Here is a 25428-nt window from a genome sequence, read left to right as displayed (position 1 = left end):
CTCGGGGCTTTTCACAGTCACTTCATTTGAAGCCTACTTGTGACAATAAGCGATTTTCATTTTTCACAAGCAATTAGGAAGGCAAATGGTATGTTCGCTTTCAGAGCAAGAGGATTAGAGTAAGTGAGTAAAGATGCCTTGCTTCAATTAGAAAGGGCAGGATTCTTTGTTCCCCAACCCCGATTTCGTAATGGGCGATCGGGCGGAGAATCCCTTTTTACGGCTGAATCGGGGGCGGCGCCTGTTTATGGATGCTCCGCCCCCTCCAAAACAGCATCATCAAGGAGCGTGCGGCATGGCGTTGGGATAACCTCAGGACGATGCCTGAAGGTCCTCCCCCGATGCTCCGCCCCCAAAGGGCTGCGTTCCCACCCGCGGGGGGATGTGTGGTCTCAGCAGTCCGGAACCCGACGTGACGGCTGTGGATTGTGTCCAGCGCCGCCAACAGACGGGCGGGAGTCGTGCTGCTGGCCAGAGGGGCTTCGGCGAAGGCTGGGAGGACTGGTGGGGGGTGGTGAGGGTGTGCCCAGGGCGACACCATCTGGCAGGTTGGGTCCGCGCGCGGCCGGCGTCATGTTGTACGGCACGACCGCCGCAGGTCATCGCTGTGCGCATGCGCGGCCACGGACCTGGCAATCCTCCAGGCATTCATATCGTGCATTTTACGTGGCGCGGCTGCTACCTCCTCACCAGTCGGAGGATCGGTGCTGGGGCCGTGCCATTTATTCCCACATAAAATGCCACGGACCCTCCGGACATAGCTGCACAATCGGAGAATCCAACCCATAACCTTGGTTCGACCACAACTGGAGCATTGTGTACAATTTTCGTCTGTTCAACTAAAGAAGGATATATTTGCCAGAGAGGGAGTGCAGTGGACTACCAACAGACTGATTCATGGGATGGTGGGATGGCTCTCTGAGGAGAGATTGAGGAGACTATGTTCTCTAGAGTCAAAAGAATGAAAAGTGACCTCATGTAATCATCCAAAATTCTTACAATGCTCAACAGGGTAAATGCAGGAAAGGTGTTTGGTGGGTATAGAGCCAGGGGACACAGTCACAATATACGAGATTGATGAATTAGGAGTGAGGTGAGGAGGAGTTTCTTTACTGAGAGGGTAGTGAGTCTTTTGATTTCTCTCCCCCAGTGAGCTTTGAATGCTGAGATGTTGAGTACGTTCAAGACAGAGATTGATGGATTTCTAAAATCTCAAGACATCAAGCGATAAGTAGAATGTGCAGTTAAATGGGATTGGGCTCAATGATAAGCCATGATCCAGTTGAATGCGGGACGGAGCAGCTTGAGGGGCTGAATGGGAGACTCTTGCAGCTATGTTCCTATGTTCTTCTTCAACGTAAATCTACCAATCATTTACAAGGGTTGTTGAAACAATAATGTGGGTATTTACAGACAATGTTAATTGAGAAACTGTGAGCTACATGTCTGATTTTGATCACTGTTGCTTACAGACTGCTGACAAAGCCTGGAACTAATTTGCCATACCGTGTCAGGATAGGTGATGAGTGACAGTAGTTTAAGATACACTTCCTTAAAAGTGCAAGTACATCGTTGAAAAAATGTGGCTAAGCATGAAGAAAGAACAAAATGTTGCAGAAGGAAGCGATGTGATAGAGAAGTAAACAATGTTTAAAAGGGTCAGAGAGTATGAAATAAAAATCAGAAAGCTAAGAAAAAGAATATGGGTCAATATTTCAAATGAATAGGGTCTGGATTCAACAAAGTTTCTGTTAATACACAAGAATAATGAAAGAAAAGTAAGACTTGTATTGCTTTAGGACCACGTGACATCTCATTGGCTTTAGAGCCAATTAAATACTTTCAGGAGGCAGTCAGAGTTACACTGTTGGAAACGTGGCGACCAATTTGCACACAAACTCTCACAAATAGCAATGTGATAATGATCAAGTAATCTGGTTTTTTTCCAGATGTTGATTGTGGAATAAAGATTGTCAGAACACCGGGGAAAACTCCCCCACTCTTCCTCACAATAGTCCCAAGCAGGCAGATGAGGCCTTGATTTAAGGTCTCATCCAAAAGACAGCATCTCCAACAGTGCGGCACTCCTTCAGTATTGCACTGGATTGTTAGCCCTGGAATGGGATTTGAACCAGGGCCCAGAGAGAACTGTGCTACCAACTGAGCAAAAGCTGAAACCAAGCATTCAACCCAATATAGAAGGGAGCAACATGATGCAGTAACCACGATGGAGATTTAGCTCATGTTTGTACAGGACTGGGAACTTAATATTCTCTGTTTTTATCGTGTTCAGGAAAGGTAGGGATGGAAAAACAAGGCACTGTTAGTGCAAAATTCTATCACTCTACATGATGCATGATGTCCAATGTTTTGCATTAAGATTAAGGGCGGAATTCTCTGATAATGGGGCTGTGTCCCCATGCCCGCGAGAAAACGGGCGCAAATCACTCTGGACATTCCTGGAGAAAGTCCAGAATGGTTCTCCGTTTTGAAGGGGGCTAGCAGGGCCCCGGAGTAGTCCTTGCAGCTCCGGCTGCCTATACAGGACACTACACTTCCGTCCGTAGGTCCGCGCATGTGCGGCGGCCCCGCACAACATGGCGGACCTACATAGTGTGCCGGCCCCGACAACATGGGCCCCCCCCAGATCGCGCCCGCCCGCGATCGGTGGCTCCCGATCGCGAGCCTGACCGTCCTGGAGGCCCTCCCCCGGTGACGGATCCCCCCCCACCCCACCCTCCCCCCCCCCCCCCCCCCCCCCCACCAGGGGGGCCACGGACTGAGTCAGCAGCCGCCACTCCGAGCTCCCGACGGGTGGAACCATGAGTGAACCACGCCGGCGGGAACACGGCCAGTTGTCGGCCGAGAATCGCCACGGGGGCCTCCTTCAATGGCCCCCGACCTGCGCCACGTCGACCGCACGCGTGGGGTTACCGGCAATTCTCTGGTCCCCAGATTATCGCGGGAAGGCGTTGGACATGATTACATGTCTGACGCCCCATTTTCCGCCCCCGCACCGAGCGGGGCTCGGAGAATACCGGCCAGGATACATGTGAATAGAGGCAAAGAATAGGAATGGAAACGCACAATGTTCAGTGTATATTGGAGGCCACTAAACAGAAGAGATAAGGGGCAGGATTCTCCGTTGTCTGATGACGATATCATAATCGGCGATCGGGCAGAGAATCCCTGTGTACGACCGAATCGGGTGCGGTGCCTGCTTTCGGATGCCCCACCCACTTCAAAACAGCGTCATCGAGGAGTACGTCACACGCCGTTCGAACGGCCTCAGGATGTTACCTGAAGGCCCTCCTCGATGCTCTGCCCCCGATAGGCCGAGTTCCGACGGCGTGGGACACGTGTGCTCTCAGTTGTCGCCGGCGTGCGCAATGCGCGGCCACCGACATGCCAATTCTCCAGGCGTTGATATCAGGAAGGCTGTGCGCTTTATGTGGTGCACTGCTAGCCCCTCACCGGTCGGAGGATCAGTACTGGGGCCTCGCTGACTTTATCGGCGTAAAACCAGACACTTCCTCCGGGCATAGCCTCAAAATTGGAGAGACACGCGGCTAAACGAGCTCGCGAGGGGCTTCCTTCCCTTTTGGGAAGATCATGCCCTCTGTGTTGACGCCAGGATGGAATTGCACGCGATTCACATTCCCTTTGGGGGCTCTATTTGTGGAGCAATTCAGGGGCCAGAACTCTGCCCTCAAGAATCTAAAACATTCTCACCGGCATCTGGTTTGCAGGATCTGGGGTACCTCACTCCCAGCCAGATCCCCAGCACACCCCAGTGTACCAGTCCGGGGAAGACACTGACTTTTCATTACTGCTGTCACCTGCACCCTCCACCCTCACAGAGACTAGCACCTCACGGAGGCTCCTGGATCACATCCTGGTGCGCGCATCACACATGCTGCAGCGCATCAGGTGGAGGTAGGAACACCCGAGGGAGCGGGCAGTCAGAGGGCTGTCCAATCCCAGGAAACAGCTGCACTCGGTACAGATATCGTGGTTCTGAAATCTACGCTCCTATCATTGGTGGACATGCAGATGCAGAACCAGGATTTACAGGAGGGGGTGTCAGCAACGTTCCAGCCCCTGCAGGTGCAGCTGAAGGAGCCCAACTGCCTTCAGGCACAGGAGACGGTGCCAACATTTCTTGGTACCCAGGCCAACACTGAACTAGTGCTGCCCACAGTGGAAGCCTTGGATCAAAAAGTCACTGCCATGGGTCAAGATGTCCCAGGCTTGGGGCAATCTGTGCAGTTGATGGTGAGGCTCAACCCAGGGGACCCCTGTCACAGGCTGCCATATACCGGACCCACATGGACATTACTGCGATGCTCCAGAGCTTGGCCCATTCACAAAGGCTGAGAGCATCGAGAGTATAGGCCGGGCATTGACTGACCTGGACCGGTCACAGAGGGATGTGGCACTGTTCCAGATGGCCCAGTCTCAGCGCTCCATGACTGACAGCATCAAGACTCTGGTTCAGATGAGGGCAGGCCTCCAAGACTGACAGCACTAGGTGATATTGGAGCCTCCTGAGCTCACTCATCACCTCTGAAGTCCAAACATTGGCTGGGCCTACCGAGGTCCTGTCCCTCCAGAGGACAGCCACCAAAGATATCTCAGGTCAGAGGGTGAGATTCTCAGCAGGCCACCTCCACGTCTGATGTGCTGTCTGGGGTCACACCTAGATGAAGCAGCAGGCCTTGTAAATAATTTGGCACGGGTGCAGCATATAGATTAGAGGTAGGGGTTAGAACAATGTGTATAGTCACGATTAAACACCTTTTGATCAACATTCCGACCTGCCTCAATCCTCCAATTGAAGGGTATGAGCGGGCTAGGCTGTGCGTTGATGGTGTGCCAGGTAGGGGCTGTGTGTGGTTGGTGGTGTGAGTGTTGGAGATTGGCTCGGGGCAGGGCTCCCAGGATACTCGAACGTTCCACCTCGGGTCACCCTGAGAGGTGGCAGGGAATGGGGCCAGGAGTGTGAGATCGCCTTGTCGGACAGCTTACCCAGTGAGTGGCCCATCACCGCTCACCATCTCCATAAATGTCCCGCCTCCTCCCCATCCCCCCCAAAAGGATGTTTAGGTCCATGAGATGGAATGGCCAGCACACAAACATGGATGAACCGGATGGATAGAGGGATCATGAAGGCAGGAGCCAGACTTTGTTAAACGATGAGGAGCACCAGAGCATCACAATGAGGCCGTGGTGCATGTGTCCTTTGCTTGGGGTGAGGTCTGATATTCCCCTGCAGTGGAGTTGCGCTTCTGATGAGCGCACTGAGGAGTGCCAGCACCTGGTGTGACACTGATTGAGCTTGGCCACGCCCATCCCATTGATGGGTCAGCTGGGGTCTGGGGATTTCGAGAGGGGTGGCCCGGGTGAGTTCGCAAATGGCTAGAGGTTCTGTGAACATTTGCAGGATACAGTGAGCAGTCAGCAGAGTGAGCAGTCAGGGGCCGGTAACATGACTGCATTTAAAACAAATACTGCAGTAATGGCGGTCTGGGCCAGACTACCCCGATTCCGAGGGGGACATTCTGCATCCACGGAGCTGTCACCAAGTTGCCTCCTGCTACTCACCCCAGTCCAGGCAGCCACCCCCTAGCAAGCAGTACAATTTTTAACAGTTTTTAAAACTTTGCTTACCTTCTCTCTCCCCCTCAGCAGCCATGGCGCCCATTCCCCACTTGTAAATACCTGTAGTAAATCACGCCCACATGACTTAATAATAATCATCTTTATTCGTGTCACAAATAGGCTTATATTAACACTGCAATGAAGATATTGTGAAAAGCCCCTAGTCACCACACTCCAGCGCCTGTTCGGGTACAAGCACGTCTTTCGGGATTTGTGGCAGGAATCTGGGGCGCCCAGAGGAAACCCACGCAGACACAGGAGGACATGCAGACTCCACACAGACAGCGACCCAAGCCAGGAATCGAAACAGATCCTGGGCGCTGTGAAGCAACAGTGCTAACCACTGTGCTACTGTGCCGCCTATATACCATGACTTCCGCCTGACAGGGACAGAGCATCGCAGAGGTGTGGAACATACTGGATCCAACGCGATAAATACAGTTAAATTAATGCAAATGTTGGTTCTTTATGCCCCTGCCGGTGCGGGGCACAAATCTCATATTTTCCACCAGGGAGGGAGCGGAGCATGGCGCCCGAATCGGCACTGGGCGCAGACCTCGATTTTAGCCAGACGCCCGATCCTCCACCCAATTGAGATTCGAGTTTCCAGCATCGTGAGGCGCAGAATTGAGCCCAACATATTGAGGGAGATTTGCAGACAGTTCAGAGAGGTACATGAGAACAGGCCAACAACATTGGGTGATTTTAATTACCTCTCAGGATGAAATGAAATAAAAATAATGCATGTGGTCAAAATGGGAAAAGGGGCGAGGTTCTCCGACCCCCCACCGGGTCGGAGAGCCGGTTGCCGAATTCTTCGCCACCTCTCTTACCGGCGGGACAAGGCGGCGTGGGCGGGCTCCGGGGTCCTGGGGCGTGGCGATCTGGCGGGCGGGCCTGTGCCATGGGGGCACACTTTTCTTTCCGCCTTCGCCACGGTCTCCACCATGGCGGAGGCGGAAGAGACTCCCTCTACTGCGCATGCGCGGGGATGCCGTGAGCGGCCGCTAACGCTCCCGCGCATGCGCCGCCCGGCAATGTCATTTCCGCGCCAGCTGGCGGGGCACCAAAGGCCTTTTCTGCCAGCTGGCGGGGCGGAAATCAGTCCGGCGCTGGCCTCGCCCCTCAAGGTTAGGGCTCGGCCCCCCAAGATGCGGAGGATTCCGCACCTTTGGGGCGGCGTGATGCCGGACTGATTCGCGCTGTTTTTGGCACCGGTCGGCGGACATCGCGCCGATACCGGAGAATTTCGCCCAAGCTTCTTTTTAAATGCCTGCGGCACTGCTTCTGAAATTAATGGGGCCTATTAATTAATTTCCACCACTCATCCTTCGATAGGTGTAGCCATTTGTTTGGGTGTTTCTCGGGTCTCACAATGACCCATGTTTCCAACAAGAAGTGAAGCAAATTGCTTGATTTACCTTTGGGAAATTAAGTGAGCCAATTTATGAGTTGAAGAACAATTGGGGAATAGCGGCTACAATGTTTTTGATGAATTGTGCTCATCAATCTGCATAATAGCCTCAGAAAATCCTCCTGACTGTAATATGATAACATCGCTAGTTCATAAAAAGTAATTACATATTTCATATGCCAGCCAAAATTATGGACTGCACATGTGAAATTAACTTTCGTAGTGAAAGAGTCATATGGGCCAGAATTCTCCGGCCGTTCGCTAGCGGCGGGATTCTCTTGTCCTGGCAGGGGTATAGCCCTGCCCACGGGTTTCCCGGCGGTGTGGCGTAGCTTACCTGGGAATTCCCATTGACAGCGACATGAGCAGAGAATCCTGCCGCCAACGAACAGCGTGCCGCCTACCGCCGCCCAGAAACATGCGTCTGGGAGGCCAGAGAATTCCACCATAGAGTTTTTAGGTCGTAGCCTTGTATGCAGTGGGGTTTCAAGTGCTCATCTAAATGTTTCTTAAATGTGATGAGTGTTCCCGCCTCCACCACCCTTTCAGGCATTGAGTTCCAAATTCCTTCCACCACCTGGGGGACAAAAGCTTTTCCTCGATACCATAAGACCATGAGACATAGGAGCAGAATTAGACCACTCGGCCAAACGAGTTGCTCCGCTATTCAATCATAAGACCAGAAGACATAGAAGCAGAATTAGACCACTCGGCCCATCGAGTCTGCTCCACCATTCAATCATGGCTGATATTTTTCTCATCCCCATTCTCCTGCCTTCTCCCCACAACCCCTGATCCCCTTATTGATCAAAAACCTATCCATCTCTGTCTTCTGTGATTTGGCCTCCACAGCCTTCTGCGGCAAAGAGTTCCACAGACTCACCACCCTCTGGCTGAAGAAATTCCTCTTCCTCTTTGTTTTAAAGGATCGTCCCTTTAGTCTGAGATGGTGTCCTCTGCTTCTAATTTTTCCTGCAAGTGGAAACATTCTCTCCACGTCCACTCTCTCCAAGCCACGCAGTATCCTTTAAGTTTCAATACGATCCCCCCTCATCCTTCTAAACTCCAACGAGTACAGACCCATAATCCACAACAGTTCCTCATACGACATGCTCTTCATTCCTGGGATCGTTTCTGTAAACCTCCTCTGGACCCTTTCCAAGGCCAGCACATCCTTCCTTAGATATGGGCCCAAAACCTCACAATACCCCAAATGGGGTCAGACCATAGCCTTAAACAGCCTCAGAAGTACATCCCTGGTCTTGTACTCAAGCCCTCTCGACATGAATGCTAACATTGCATTTGTCTTTGTAACTGCCGACGGGACCTGCACATTAACCTTAAGAGAATCTTGAACAAGGACTCCCAAATCTCTTTGTGCTTCTGATTTCCAAAGCATTTCCCCATTTAGAAAATAATCTATGCCACCATTCCTACTTCCAAAGTGAATAACCTCACACTTTTCCACAGTGTATTCCACCTGCCACTTCTTTGCCCACTCTCCCAGCCTGTCCAAGTCCTTCTGCAGCCTTCTTGCTTCCTCAATACTACCTGTCCCTCTGCATATCTTTGTATCATCTGCAAACTTAGCAACGGCGCCTTCAGTTTCTTCTTCCAAATCGTTAATCCCCTCTAAGTCTCCTGCCCTGTACCTTAAATCTGTGCCCCTGGTTATTGATCCCTCTGCTAAGGAGAGCGTTTCTCCTATCTCCCTGATCCACGTCCCTCATAATTTTGTACACCTCAATCAGGCCCCTCATCAGCCTTATCTGCTCTGAGGAAAACAAACCCAGCCTCTATTCATGTCTGAAGCGCTCCAGGCAAGGCAACTTCCTGGTGAATCTCCTCTGCCCCCTCTCTAGTGCAATCACATCCTTCCTATACTGTGGCAACCAGAACTGCACACAGTACTCCAACTGTGGCCAAATGAGCATTTTATTCAATCCCATCATAATCTCCCTGCTCCTATATTCACGCCGTAGCTCAATGAGGCAAGTATCCCACATGCCTTCTTAACCACCTCACCAACCTCTCCTGCTGCCTTCAGGGATCTTTTGACATGCACCCCAAGGTCCCTCTGGTCCTCTGTATTTCCTAGCGTCCTACCATTCATTGTGTCTTCCCTTGCTCGTGAGTCCATAAGACCATAAGACATAGGAGCAGAATTAGGCCACTTAACCCATCGAGTCTGCTCCGCCATTCAATCATGGCTGATATTTTCTCATCCCCATTCCCCTGCCTTCTCCCCATAACCCCTGATCCCCTTTAGTAGTAATTGCTTTAGTAGTAATTGCTAAAGAGAGTTTAGGAGAACAGTAAGTGGGTGACCCTTCTGACAGCTGAATCCTCCAGGACTGTGACTCTGTCAAACCAGTTTTCAAGGTGGAATACCGATGAGGGCAACAATATCTAAGGAATGTCAAACCAAAGGATATAGGGGAAATGTAGGAGATGCGAAGAAGCACAGTAAAGTGTAGAAATGCAGTAACCCCAGTGTGATTCAATAGACAGTGAGACATACAGGAGTCTCTGCAGCCATTGATGTGAGTTCCATAAACATTGTGTTACCTCATCCACCACCCCCGCCGCCCCTCCCCCACCCCACAACAGGTGTGAGTAAAGGAAAAAATTGAAAAGGTGCAGAATATTTTGTGTTTGCAAGTAAAACAGCTAGATTTTGTGATCAACGAGGGAACAAATGATCAGGAGAGAGAGGGGTATAGTTTCTGCAGCCAGAGTCTGAGGTGCTCGGGAGAAGTCAGGCAAATCAGCAAGGTAGTAATCTCTGAGTTACTCGCTGTGCAAAGCATTAGTGAGTTCAGGAATAGTCTGGTAAGGTGTCTTAATTCGTGGCTGGCGAGGTGGTGCAGGAGGCCTTCAGATTCCTGGGACATTCGAACCATTTCCGGACAGAAGGAGTTACAGATGGAGGTTACACTTCAACACAGCTGGGAACAAATACCCGTGAGAAGGTTACGTAGTACGGAGGAGTGTGTGTAAACTAATTTGGCTGAGGAATAGGAGGGCTGAGGAATAGGAGGAGGAAATATCAGAGAGAAGAATCAATGTGTACAGAGGACTGAAGCATCTAGCTGGAGAGTATCATAGAATCATAGAATTTGCAGTGCAGAATGAGGCCATTCGGCCCATTGAGTCTGCGCCAGCTCTTAGAAAGAGCACCCTACTTAAGCCCAACCTCCACCCTATCCCTGTAACCCAGTAACCCCATCTAACCTAAAGGGCCAATCCACCTAACCTGCACATCTTTGGACTGTGGGAGGAAACTGGAGCACTCGGTGGAAACCCACGCACACACGGGGAGAATGTGCAGACTTCGCACAGACAGTGACCCAAGCAGGAATCAAAACTGAGATAGTTTGTATAGTTAACAGACAGGAGGGATCAGTCAGGCAACAAATGTGTAGGTGTAAGATAGGTCTGGAATGCCTTTATGTAAGTAAGGTTGGTGGGTTGCAGACACACATTACCATTTGAAACAATAATATAACAGTAATAACAAAAAACTAGCTCAAACAGGGATGATGCGAATGTAATATTCCTGGCTATCAGATATCAGGAAAGTTAGGAAAATCAAAATGGGGCGGTGACAGTATTGATCAGAGAAACTATTAAATCACTGGCGAGGGATGAAGTAACTGAGGAGCCAAACACAGGGGGCAGAATTCTCACACAAGACCCTGCTGACAGGTTAAATGGCTGGCAAGGTGCAAGGAGGTGGGGTGAGGGGGGGAGGGGGGGTTAGCGGGGAGTGCTTAGGTGGGGAGGCCCAAAATTGGTTTTACACCAACGTGCGTTTACAGCTGCATCTTCGACTGCCGCCCACCATGGTGGTTCAGGAAACCCACTTCAGGCTGGCATAACTTTTGCATTTTAGTAATGGGGTGCAGATGAAAACCCGACCACCCACACCTGGGGCAGAATTCTCCTCAATCGGCGCGATGTCCGCCGACCAGCGCCAAAAACAGCGCGAATCAGTCCGGCATCGCGCCGCCCCAAAGGTGCGGAATCCTCAGCATCTTGAGCGGCCGAGCCCTAACCTTGAGGGGCTAAGCCCACGCCGGACTGATTTCTGCCCCGCCAGCTGGCGGGAAAGGCCTTTGGTGCCCCGCCAGCTGGCGCGGAAATGACATTGCCGGGTGGCGCATGCGCGGGAGCGGCAGCGGCCGCTCACGGCATCCCCGCGCATGCACAGTGGAGGGGGTCTCTTCCGCATCCTCCATGGCGGAGACCGTGGCGAAGGCGGAAGGAAAAGAGTGCCCCCACGGCACAGGCCCGCCCGCGGACCGGTGGGCTCCGATCGCGGGCCAGGCCACCGTGGGGGCACCCCCAGGGCCAGATCGCCCCCTGTCCCCCCCAGGACCCCTGAGGCCGCCCGCGCTGCCTTGTCCCGCTGGTAAGAGAGATGGTTTAATCCACGCCGGCGGGACAGGCATTCCAGCAGCAGGATTTCGGCCCATTCGGGCCGGAGAATCGCCGGGGGGGGCCCCGCCAACCAGCGCGGCGCGATTAACACCCCCGCCGAATATCTGGTGCCGGAGAATTCAGCAACCGCCGGGGGCGGGATTCACGCCAGCCCTCGGTGATTCTCCGACCCGGCGGGGGTCGGAGGATCCCGCCTCTGATCTTCCGCGATGCCAGAGAGAAAACATGATAGTGTTTTGTGGTTGAAACACAACTGGAACAATGTACGTCAGGTGCTGGGATTCTCCTAAATAATACCTGGGGCACATTCCGGAGCTCAGGATGGAGGCCGCCAGCAACCCTGGACCCGGTAACATCACAGTAGTGGGTCAGTGGTACACCTACTAGACCCACGGATCTTCTCGATTCAGTGTCCTGGAGGGGTCCATCTTCCAGCCTCAGGGGGTCCCTGTGGATGCATCTTTTTTCTCAGGATGTCAATCTCCTGGTCTCAAAGTGCTTTCAGAGATCTATCTTCGTTTTATATGTTCCACCCTTTTTCTTCAACAGTGAGTCAGTGATAATTGACGCCTTTTCATTATGGTGCCTGGATAGGATGGCGGACTACACCCCATTAGGCCTGACACACAATGGCATACGGCAGAAAAAACTCGGTTATGTAATAAATTAGGTCAAGCCAGAAGATGTGTCATTTTGTTGTCACTGGCGTCCACAGCGGGAAACACTCCACACTCCTGCCCCCGCCACCAATCTTACTCCCTGGATGGGAAAAGTCTGCCCAGAGTTTATTTGGTTAGAAGGGAGGAAGAATCAAGGAGTCATTGTACTATTGGGTGCAAACTGCAGGCCACAAAATATTGGAAAGGCGATAGAGGAGCAGAGTTGCAAGCAAATTGTATAGAGATGCAAATGCTCTAGAGCAATGATAATGGAGAACTTCAGTATAGACTAAGTTACTAGCAGTTTAAAGTGAAGGAAGAGGGAGAAATTCCTGCAACACGTGCAAAAGAAATTCCTGATCAGCTTTTTCCAGTCCATGAGGAAGGAAGCGATGCTGGAATTTCCACAAAAACAGAAAAAGATGGGAATTTCGTACAGGCCAAATAGCTTCTGCAGAGAGCGACAACAGTAACGGGCTATATTTTCCAGTGCCGCCTGCTGAAGGAATCGCCGCGGGCGGGACGGAAAATTCCGCGCACCATTTGAAGACCCGCTAACCATGGATTCTCAAACCCCATGTGATTCTCCGGTCCTCTGGGCTGGGATCCATGTGGCTGAGAATTGGTGCAGGTGTTTTCTAGCGTGGCCCTGGCAGGGCGGACCTCACGCTGGACCTCGGGGTGGACCATGCAGGTAACTCTTAAAGGAAGCTGCACCCAAAGTCGATGGGAGTGTTTTCCTTCCCCCCCAACAATGTAAACCCTGCATATCCCACCCCCACCAGAGACTCCCCATTACGGAGCCTTCAGATCACTCCGTGAAACACCAAACGCTGGCACTGACCTTAATCTTCCAATCTGGTATCCATATGGTGGGTGTAGTGATCTCTGTATTTAATAATACATGGATCAGACTATGTTAAGCAAGTACGGGCAAATGAACACTAGATGGCCACACTATCAGGTCCTACATAAATGTTTTCCTGCTCTTTCCTACAGAAGTGTGTGTCAGGATTGCCGAGAGAACAGAAGTGAGAAAGCTAGAGAGAAGAAGTTATTTGTTATCAGAACTTTGTATCAGCTTCTTTAATAATTGATAGTCTACAGTTGTTTATTTGTTTTACTAGTTTAGTATTAAGTAAAAAGAACTCACAAGATTATTTTATATTACTCAATAAATTACTTTATCACCACTGGAAGACTATGGCTATAATTCAACAACTCGGCTTGATAAAAAGAGTAATATATATATTACACATCGTAATATAACAGTGTGGTTCTGCTGAAGGTCTAGCACATCACAAATATCATAGGCACGATTGAACGGGACAAGTTCTAAGTGTCGTAGTGAGCGAGGTTTCCTGCAAGCTCCTCGCCGGCCACGTTGGCGAGCTCATGACCGGTATTGAATGCAGGCAATGGTCTCCCATGAGCTTCTCGGCGGAAATGGCTCTGTCACTCGCTGATTCGCCTGGGGCCTCGCTTAGCGGCCTCCACTAATTCAGGGGAGCCTACATAAACGCACCCTCTGAACACATTTTGGACTGCACGCAGCCATGTCACCACAGGGAACAGCACCACACCTCGGCAATGCCGACCTAACCAGGATGCTGTATGCGAGACAGGACATCCTGTTCCCCTAAGGGAGGCGGACGGTCAGCTACAGGGTCGTCAATGATGCTTGGGAGGGAGTGGCAGTGGCTGACAGAGTGGGCAGCCTGACATTGCTGGAAAGAGACCAACCCCACCCTCCAAAGGGCCGCATGGGTAAGCTGACACAAACCCCCGGCACCAGTCCCACTAACGCCATGCTGACCTCCCGCCTAACACCGCACCCTGGCACCGAACAGCGCTACCCTTCCATGCCTGGCAGCAGTGCTCACACATGCCACCAGCCACTGGCACCCCCCGCCCCAGTGCCCCAGGCATGTGCCACAGGATGCCTTCTCACTGTACCCGCAGGAGAAGCTGGCCCATAATCGGCGGGAGAGGGCAGCCAGATATCAGGGTCCTCACACCCAACGAGGAACGGGCCCTGGAAATCGCAGTGCTGACCAAGGACAGAGCAGTCACCTGCAGAGAGGTTGGCGATGCTTTGCCCCCACCCAGACGATCTGTCTCCGTTTCTCTCCAAGTGCAGCCATTGCACTTGCCTCTCGTATTTTTAAAGAAGCACTAATCGTCGTGGCGTGTCCTCTCGCTGGCGAGCCTGTTCGATCCCAGGAGGCCGTTTGATGTGGCGACCATCACTTTAATGAGATCGAGAATGGCCTTGAGTGGTGATTAGTGGGTTCTCGCTGATCCACGGTGAGTTCTGGGATCCGCCAATGGGAGCGAGCCTGTTCAATCACAAATCACTTGTCGCTTGGCGAGGTTTGCCATTTTGACCACTCCCGTGATCGAACCGGCTTGCATGGATTCTTGCCATGCACGACATGGCCATTAAATCATGCCCATCACACCCCTGTTCCTAAAAACGGTGAACGGCCTTCGTTATAAAAGGGAAGAGCAAGAAACCTGGAAACTATAGGCCATTTGGTCCAACGTCAGCAGTGAAGCAAGTTTTAGAGGCAATAATCTGAGATAAATTCAATTAGTGTGGACGAATAAACTAATCTCCACACAAATTTGTTAAAGGCAAATCATTTTTGACTAACCTGATTGAGTTCTTCAATGAAATGAGGGTTGCTGAGAGAAATCTGATTGATATTTTACATATTGACTTTCAAAAGACATTTGGCAAAATGCCACATTGTAAACTTGTTGGGGTTAAAGGGGCAGTGACAGCACGGATGCACAATTGATTAGGGGACAGAAAGCAGATATTAGTGTTGAACAGTTGCTTTTTGTGACTGGGCGGGGGGGGGGGGGGGGGGGGGGGGGCGGGGGTGAGGGGGAATGGAGGGGGGAGGGGGGGATGAAATGGTGTTCCCAGGGGTCAGTATTAGGAAAACTGTTCTTTCTGATATATATTAGTAATCAGGACTTGGGTATGTAGGGCATAATTTCAAAGTTTGCAGATGATACAAAAATTGGAAATTGAACAAATGACAAGGATGGTAGCAACACTTCTCAACGGGGCACAGATAGATTGGCAAAATGTCAGAAACGTAGCAGATAAAACGGAAAACACAGGATTGCAAAGAGAATTATTTTGGTTGAAAGAATAAGGAGAGGCAATAATTTTAATGGGGGTGCAGGAACAGAGCGACCTGGTGGTGTAAGCACACACATCTTTGAATCATTGAATCACAGAATCATAGAATTTGCAGTGCTGAAGGAGGCTATTTTTCCCATTGGGTCTACACTGGGCCTTGGAAAGAGCATCCTACTTAACTCCATACCTCCACCCTATCCCATAACCTAGTAACCTCACCCAACCTTTTGGACACTAAGGGGAAATTTTGCATGGCCAATCCACGGCTCCATCCTGGTCCCGGGTCACTGTCTGTGTGGAGTTTGCACATTCTCCCTGTATCTGCGTGGGTCTCACCCCCCACAACCCAAAAATGTGCAGGGTATGTTGTTTGGCCACGCTAAATTGTCCCTTAATTGGACAAATAGAAAAAAAACCAAGAGGACACATGTTTCAGTTCATTAGGAAATAAAACGGTGAAAGCCCGAGTAAGTGGTTTGTTTACACAGCGGGCGGGATTCTCCGATCCCCCCATCACGTGTTTCTCGGCAACGAGGCGCTCGCTGGCGGGAGCAGAGAATCCCAATGGCCGGAGAATTCATGATCGAGAATATGCTGCCTAAAAGGGTGTTGGAAGCAAACTGAACAATAACATTCAAAAGAGAATTAGATAAATACTCGGAGGAAACAATTACAGGGCTATGGGGAAAGAGCAGAGGAGTTGAATAATTGAATAACTCTACCAGAGAGCTGACACATGTGGTCTGAATGGTTTATTTATGTGCTCTGTCATTCAATGACTTTATAATCAACGTTGAATGATGGACACTTTCGTGACAACTTGACTGAGGCTCTGAATGAAGCTCAGTACAACTCTATAACCTTCGGTAAGAGCAACAAGTAGTTAATTATTGATTTTGTTTATTAATATTGCAACTTATAAGGAATAACACTCTAGTAAGCAACACAATGGTTTATTGCATTTTGCTTTCATTTTAATTCTCTTTGAGTAATGGCAATCAAAAGCAAACTCCGGCCACCAACCCCACATCAGTGCTTTCAGGTCTGACCTACAGTGCAGACATTAAAGGATATGTAAACAGGCTCACAGAATGTGGAACTCAGTCCTCATCTTAATTTGCCCTTTCCTGATTTCCCACATGTGTGATTTCCATATTAAATGTTTTAATAATTAACCAAACATTATTTCTCCATTTTTGCTCTGGGGTGCATTGTGATTGCAACGCAACAATATCACGGAAGAATTGCAGACAAAATGAATTAACGTTTTCAACACAATAACCTTTTGCTATTATGACCGTTGATTTAATTGCATTTTCTGTCGATTTTTCACAAATAGAAAAATATACATATTTACGTATCCAAATGTAATATACTAATATATATCAAATAATTTGGGTCAGTCACCAGGGGGCATAGGTTTAAGGTCCATGGGGCAAAGTTTAGAGGAGATGTGCGAGGCAGGTTTTTTTACACAGTGGGTGGTGAGTGCCTGGAACGCGTTGCCAGGGGAGGTTGTCGAAACAGATACATTAACGGCGTTCAAAAGGCATCTTGACAAATACATGGAAAGGATGGGTATAGAGGGATACGGCACAAGAAAGTGCTGAGAGTTTTAGCCAAGGTTAGTATCGTGACCGGCACAGGCTTGGCGTGCCGAAGGGCCTATTCCTGTGCTATATTGTTCTTTGTTCTTGGGCGGGATTCTCCACTCCCACGCCGAAGTGGCCGCGCCGTCGTGAACGCCGTCGAGGTTCACGATGGCGCGGAACGGCCCCGGTCCCGACCGATTCAGGCCCTGACAATGGGCCAGTATCGGGGCTGCATCATCTACACGCGCCAAGCCTTGTCGCCCGCATAAAATCGGCGGCGCATAGATGACGCAGCCGGCGCCGTATAACGGACGTCATCCGTGCATGCGTGGTTGCCGTCCTCTCTAAGTCCGCCCCGCAAGAAGATGGGGGACAGATCTTGCGGGGCCGCGGAAGGAAGGAGGTCCTCCTTCAGAGATGACAGCCCGACGATCGGTGGGCACCGATCGCGGGCCACCCCACATTCCAGGTGAAGCCCGGTGCAGGATCCCCCCTCGCCCCCCCACAGGCCGCCCCCCCCCCCCCCCCCAGCGTTCACGCACCGCCCACGACTGCAGCGACCAGGTGTGGATGGCGCTGGGGGGAACCCGCCGTTTTGGCCTGGCCGCTCGGCCCATCCGGGAATAGCGGGGGTGCCGGAGAATCGCCATTTTCGGTGTCTCCGGCGATTCTCCAGCCTGCGGCCCGCGACACTCGACTGGGCCGTTCCCGCCGCTTGGGAGAATCGCGGGAGGGTGTCGGACCGGCGTCCCCGGAAATTTTGGCGGCCCAGGCGATTCTCCCAACTGGCGTGGGAGTGGAGAATCTTGTTCTTTATATGCATGCCTGAAACCTACATGAACCACCTTTGCATGATCTCAGATACAGATTATAGAATCTATTACAGATTTGTCAGCTCACAGCCCAAATCAGACAAAGGGCATTATTCTCTGTCCCGCCGCACCCATTTTCTGGTGCGGCGCGCCCCGCCAGCAGCGGGATCCTCCATCGGCAAATGGGGTTTCCCATTGTGGGCACCCCCACGCTGTCGGGAAATCCGCGGCCGTGAATGCTCTGCTGGGGAAACGGAGGAGACCATCGACGGAGAATTCAGCCCTAGAGTCTATGTTCCAAGATTCCAATCTCCTTTATTCCATGTTGCAAAGCAACCTAATATCAATTTCTTTGCATACGTCCTTCCCTGGACGCAGACTCCGCAAGCTATAAGTCGATTTTTCCGGCATCATTAGGGACACAGCATTAGTCATGTTAGCTGTACAATCAAAGTCCTAATCATAAAACCAAGCTGTCGACCCATCAGGTTTACTGCTGGGTTAACCAGTCGCAGTATTTAGTTGACCATATTATGCAAATTGGTTCTTGCAAACCGATTAGAAAGAAAATCTCATGTTGGCAATGTCTGACTTGATATGTCAATCTATTTTTTTTAAAAGAAGGAATAAATTAACGAGAAAAACAGAAAATATGAAAATGTTGTTCAGTTTGTGGATAAAGAGGCTCGGTTTGGCCTAAAATAGAGGCAATGATTTTTCCTTTCTGAAATGATTTCATTTCTTCCTACATGAGTGTCACCTCAGTGAGAAATACATCCCCTCTGAGGCTGTTGTATTGCAGCTTTATATAAATTCTTGAGCTATGAAAAATGCTTTAACTGCTTCACATTACTCACACAGCAATGTCCCATGAGCCTGTGGAATAGCAAATGTGCAGCATGAGAAACATGCCACTGTTGAAACATGTTCCATCAACACCTGTCTTGTCACTCATATTGGCTCAGTGGAATATTCCAGGTGAGCACTGTTTCCAAAGTCTGCTAAATGATTTATGGTAGGCAAAGAATGCATAGGCACCCCGAACAAACTCCATTCATCAAACATTGACTGCAGCCACCGAGAAAGACCCTACTAAAGGTTCCCAAAACCACACCTGGTGCGAGATTCTCCGACCCCCCGCCGGGTCGGAGAATCGCCGGGGGCTGGCGTGAATCCCGCCCCGCCGGTTGCCGAATTCTCCGGCACCGGATATTCGGCGGGGGCGGGAATCATGCCGCGCTGGTTGGCGGGCCCCCCTCGCGATTCTCCGGCCCTAATGGGCCGAAGTCCCGCCGCTGAAATGCCTGTCCCGCCGGCGTAGATTAAACTACCTACCTTGCCGGCGTGACAAGGCGGCACAGGCGGGCTCCGGCCCGGGGGGTGCCCCCACGGTGGCCTGGCCCGCGATCGGGGCCCACCGATCCGCGGGCGGGCCTGTGCCGTGGGGACACTCTTTCCCTTCCGCCTCCGCCACGGTCTCTACCATGGCGAAGGCGGAAGAGACTCCCTCCAATGCGCATGCGCGGGAATGCCGTCAGTGGCCGTAACGCTCCCGCGCATGCACCGCCCGGAGATGTCATTTCCGTGCCAGCTGGCGGGGCACCAAAGGCCTTTTCCACCAGCTGGCGGGGCGGAAATTAGTCCGACGCAGGCCTAGACCCTCAAGGTTGGGGCTCGGCCCCCAAAGATGCGGAGCATTCCGCACCTTTGGGGCGGCGCGATGACCGACTGATTTGCGCCGTTTTGGGCGCCAGTCGGCGGACATCGCGCCGATACCGGAGAATTTCGCCCATGGATTTTTTTTTCCCCACTGAATTACACCCAGTGTATGCCATTTGACAGTGAATAGGTAGCCTGAAATACATTTTTATTTATATTGAAGTCAATAAAAATGAGGAGGAACATTAATTAGAATAACAATTTACGCTGATATGTTTTATACTCTCACAGAATCAAAGGGTCAGATCTTCTCATCTTAGTCCCTGGTGGAAAGGCAGAATCATTTCCAGGTTGGGCACCTGACCCCCTGGTTCCCAAAGGAAATGAGTTCCCGTCCCTCCTCTGTTCACTGACCTCGTGGAGGGTGGGCGGGGTGGTGTGTCGGATGCAGCAATAAAAGATGTCTATTTAAAGACACTTCGGCAGGAATCATCATGGGATCTGTATACACAGGGCAAACCACGATGGAGCGAAGAGCTGTAGATGCCAGATGTGGAATAGCTGCCCTCGGGTTCATCCCTGGAGGTCATGATTGAAGCATCGTGGGTTGGGGGAGAAGGCCTCTTCCCAGAAGATAGAAGGAGCAGGTCAGCCAGTCCCAACAAGCAGACACAGCTTCAAGTTGCTGAGGCTGACAGTACCAAACTATGTCCAGGACTTGCATGCAGTGTTTGAAAATTGAGTGTTCTGCATCCCTCATCTGCAGCCATCACACTTTTTTCCTCATTGGAGTTCTCCTTCGCAGAACTCCTCTGACAGACACACCTTGCTGTCACACCCTCTCCAACATCTTCCTCAAATTTCCATTTCCACAGACAACACTCACCCTCATTCTATTGTTCCCTTGCTCCCATCCCTCACTCTCATCCTCCTCAAAGGTATACCCTCCATCCTCAGCAATCACTCTCAGCTCACTGCCTTCTCATTGCAGAAGACAACTTCCAACTTTAAGGGGTGGCAGAGAACCAGGGACTGGGGAAGGGGGCAGGGGGGGAGGATGGAGCTAAGATTTCTTGGATGGCCTTCGCACTGGACCCCCACCCACCTTGAACTCTCCACAACTTTGCACTGGGACACGCAAGGCTTAGGTTGGCCTGTCCATCCTTACCCAAACTGGGGTCCTGAAGTGGCTGATTAATGACCACTTGAGGGCAATTTCTCACCCAGCGTCAATTTTCAGGCTGCTGGGAGGGGTTCATAGGCAGGGGATGCCTTGAGAGTAATGCTGGTCAAGCCTCGGGCAGGGGGGGCTGTAGTGGTGGGGGCGTCTCCTTTTAACATCAGATGCTCGCCACCGAAAATGACTGTTCCCTGCATGTACTCCATCCTCCCCAACTTCGCCACCAAAATCCCTACCCCTCTTATACCCTGCGGCACGGTAGCACAGGGCAGCACAGTAGCACATGTGGCTAGCACTGTGGCTTCCCAGCACCAGCATCCCAGATTCATTTCCCCGCTGGGTCACTCTCTGTGCGGAGTCTGCATGTTCTCCCCGTGTCTGCGTGGGTTTCCTCCGGGTGCTCCGGTTTCCTCCCACAGTCCAAAGACGTGCAGACTAGGTGGATTGACCATGCTAAATTGCCCTTCGTGTCCTAAAAAAAAGGTCAGGAGGGGTTATTGGGATACGGGGATAGGGTGGAAGTGAGGGCTTAAGTGGGTCGGAGCAGATTCAATGCTCTGAATGGCCTCTTTCTGCACTGTATGTTCTATGTACCCAGCCTCCAAACCTCTTCACCCTATCTCACCGTGAGACCGCCTAAATTTACCTCACTGTGAGACCGCCTAAATTTACCTGGTCTTAGACTCCTGGGATTTAGAGTCTGATGATTCCTTCCAGTCCCAGTCCAGTCTACTGCAGCATCTGGCGCTGCAGGGACTTGAGACCTGTCGGCCAATCAGATTGACTGGCAGTTCTCTGAGGCACGACTTCCTCCTGAATGCGGAGGCGACGATGTTCCCCCTGCCACCAGTTTATACTTGTTGGTGGGACAGGTAGTGTTGGTGGAGATGTGTCCTCTTCTGATTCCTCGGTTGGCGGAAAGGCGAGCCCTGTCTTCCTAAAAATCCTTGCCCATGTCTTCCTTCTCCCAGAGTGCACTGCTGAAGCTAGCACAGGTGATGGGGGATGACCCAAATTGGTTTTCAGTGGAACACTAAGCATGGGGAGGATGCACGATCAGATAAAGCCTGCAGACCCCTACCACTGCCAGATACCTCATTGGGACAAGTGACTCAGTTAGTCTCTGCTCTGGCCAATAATGATCCCTCACTCACTGTCCCAAAAAAGCAGATTATCTGGCGATTATCATATTGTGAATAACTTGACAGTGTTTCCGACATTACAACAATAACTACACTTCAAAAAGAACTTCATTGGCTGTAAAGTGCTTTTTGACATCTAGTCTTCATGAAAACACGTTATATAAATGCAAATGTTTCTTTTTTTAGATTCAGTGGCAGATGGTGAGGAGCACATCGCACATCACATGTATGCGGCAGCAAGTCGCAGAGACACAAACAGCAATTGAGATTTTCTGTCAGAGGGTAGAGAACTCTTCATGTTCTCCTCAGCTGGACATAGAGCCTTCTGGGACATCCACAAAAAGAGAACTTGTGGAGCAGCAATGGGAAACGTGGGTGCTTCTGTTAGAATTTCCAGGGACATGCCTGCACAAAGAGCAAACAGCCCTGCTGAGAAAAAGCTCCAACTCTTACTGAGCAACAAGCTACTTGAGATAACCTGGTGCGATCTTTCCTGGTGAGTTGCGAATGGTGTATTTGTTTGACAATATGTAACAAGCTGTCCACAAGCCAACACCTATTCTGCTTGTAATTGACAAAATAATTACTCTTGAAACATTAGTTACCGAACTGGAGGAGGACGACTTTCAATAAGTTCAAAAGGGATCCGGCCCTGGTGGATCAGAGAGAAACATTGGAGGCCATCAAACAAGAGATGGTTCAGCTACGGAGTGGATACATTCCCATGGAAGAAAAGAAAGGCATCCAAAGATAGAGCTACTTGGATGACGAATGATATGGAGATGGAAGTGAAACAGACGGATGAGATTTATGACAAACATATGGCTCAAGAATCAGTCGAGGACTAAGCTGAATAAAGAAAACACAGAGAAGCTCTAAAAAAATACCATGAGGGTCAAAAAAAAAAATGAAAATAGATTAGCAGCTAGCATTGAAGAGAACTCAAAAGTCTTTCAAACATATATTATTTGTAAAAGGGTACTGAAAGTAAGGCAGGGAGTGAATAGTCCCAGCTTACCGATAGACGTGAAGGGTGAAATTGTGGCTCTGGGCCGGCAGTGTCAGCGGGTCTTGTCCACGGGATGGAGCGTAATGATGACTTGCTGCGAGATGAGCTCTGGTGCTCCTCGCCATTTCACAAAGTCTAACAAAGGTTACGAGAGGACACAAGTTCAAAGTGAGGGGCGGGAGGTTCAGGGGGATTTGAGGGGAAACTTTTTTTCCCCCGAGGATGGTGACGGTCTGGAGCGCACTGACTGGGAGGGTTGTAGAGGCGGGATGTCTCACATCCTTCAAAAAGTACCTGGATGAGCACTTGGTACATCTTAACATTCAAGGCTATGAGCCAAGTGCTGGCAAGTGGGATTAGGATCGGCAGGTCAGTTTCACGCGCCAGTGCAGACTTGATGGGCCGAAGGACCTTTTCTGCATTTTCCGCACATTCCAAAATCTTCTAATATTCCTTACACGTGGGGTTGGTGCCAGAGGAACTGGAGTGATGCAAATGTTATTTTATATTACACAAGGAGAGAACAAACACAACAGCTGCATCCAAGCCAGCATTCTGTTGGTGGTGGAAAAACCTTAAGAGACAATGATTTGGGACAAAATTAATTAACATTTGGAAAAATCTGGGTCGATAAATTAAAGTCAGCAGAGATTTTTTAAATGCAAATCCTACCTTACTAATCTGATCCAGTTCTTTGATGAAGAAACAGACGATGTTGATGAGGATGGTTGATGTGTATTTGGACTTCAACAAGCAATTGATAAAGTGCCACACAAGAAACATGTTAGCAAGTATAGGTCTTAATTTACATAAAGATTGAGAGGGTCTCAAACTTTACCAACATGGCGATGGAGACATGATTCCAGAGATCCCGCCCCTAAACACAACACCCATCATTTTTGACAGGGTGAAAGGGGAAGGTTGTGGGGTAGTTGGTGGGAGGTGGGATTGGGGTTTGCACATCCATGGTGCACGACTGCAGCTGCACATATAGAAGTGCCACTGCCTTCATAGAGATCCGATTTTTGGAACTGAGAGATAACATGCCCTTTGGAAAAGGTCAGGTGCCCTTTGGGAGATGTCAAAGTGCCCTCTGGGATTGTTAACATTTGACATGAATGTGTGTAAAAAGTGGATAAACTCAATGGATCTGTCAAGCTGACAAGGCATTTAATCTCCTGGCCTTGAAATGTATTCTGAAAAATTCTGCATATTAAAAAATTATTTTCTATTTAATTTGCTCTGTTGACATAAGCCTAGCATTATAGGATATGTGCTACATGACTGATTTCACAAACCATCAACAACACAGTGGGGTTGCTGTCAGCCCACAGTTTGTCCCACAGTAGCTCCAATTGGCAATAACGTTTTTGATGTGGAGTTTTAATAAAAACACTTGCTTTTAATGCGGATCAAGCACTTGAATTTTTTTTTTTGTTTAACGATGGGATTATGTAGTTAAAGGAATGTATATGAAGTGAATCTTAGTGAATGAAGGTTAGTCTGCAATATACTTGCAGAACTTTATTCTATTTCATCTCAGCATTGGTCCTGAGGTCTGCATAAGGTGCATACTGGATAAGTTGACATGGAGGGTGCAAGGGCAAAGGGTGGTGGGTGGGGGAATAGGCTGGCATGGTTTAGCATTGGAGCATAAATTACTATGGGCAAAGATAGAGGGTATGGATTGGCAAAGGGGCTATAAAGGTCTATCGGAGTGCACAGGGACCGTGAGGTGGCATGGATTGCCATGAATGGGACCTGGGCCTTATATGTGAGGGGGCGAGGGGGTGTGAGGGATGAGGGTTGGAGGGCTGTTTTTTTGTTTCATTGTTTCTTTTTTGCAGCTGGGACCATCATCAAGTTGGGGCCTTTTGCACAGACCACCTGCGGCTTCCTCAGAACCCTTTCTGGAGGTCACGGATTTGACTCCCTTCAACATTTGCCACCCCATCCTCCCCACCCCGATTGAAAATTAGATAATCCGAGGCACTTTGTTCCGAGTCAAGTTTACGTCGTTTTCCCAACTCAGGAGCAGAAATTCTGGCTTTAGAGTCCATGGGATTAAAAAAGATGTGGGAGATGATGACTTGAGACTCAGGAATGTAGGAAACAGTGAGGAGGACAGAGAATGAGCTCTGTGAGATGCGCTCACATATGGTAGATACATTTTATTGAGAAAGGTGTGAAATTATTCATTTTATGAGGATAAATGGGTGGAATCAAAATAAACTAAATAATACAATCTTTAAGGATGTGGAGCGTCAGAGAGTCCTGGGTTGTATGTACATATTTATGAAGGCCCCACCTTCTTAGCCTTGCCCCTCGCCTCAGGCGTGGTGATCCTTAGGTTATTTAAAAAGCGCCGGAGCTGCGAGTCGGAGCAGAGATTTAAAAAGCGCGGGAGCTGCGAGTCGGAGCGGAGATTTAAAAAGAGCGGGAGCTGCGAGTCGGAGCGGAGATTTAAAAAGCGCGGGAGCTGCGAGTCGGAGCGGAGATTTAAAAAGAGCGGGAGCTGCGAGTCGGAGCGGAGATTTAAAAAGAGCGGGAGCTGCGAGTCGGAGCGGAGATTTAAAAAGCGTCGGAGCTGCGAGTCGGAGCGGAGATTTAAAAAGCGCGGGAGCTGCGAGTCGGAGCGGAGATTTAAAAAGAGCGGGAGCTGCAAGTCGGAGCGGAGATTTAAAACGCGCGGGAGCTGCG

The sequence above is a fragment of the Scyliorhinus torazame genome, chromosome 15, assembly GCF_047496885.1.
Source record: "Scyliorhinus torazame isolate Kashiwa2021f chromosome 15, sScyTor2.1, whole genome shotgun sequence".
NCBI lineage: Eukaryota > Metazoa > Chordata > Chondrichthyes > Carcharhiniformes > Scyliorhinidae > Scyliorhinus > Scyliorhinus torazame.
The sequence above is the reverse complement of the archived record's forward strand: the minus strand, read 5'-3'. Positions refer to the sequence as shown.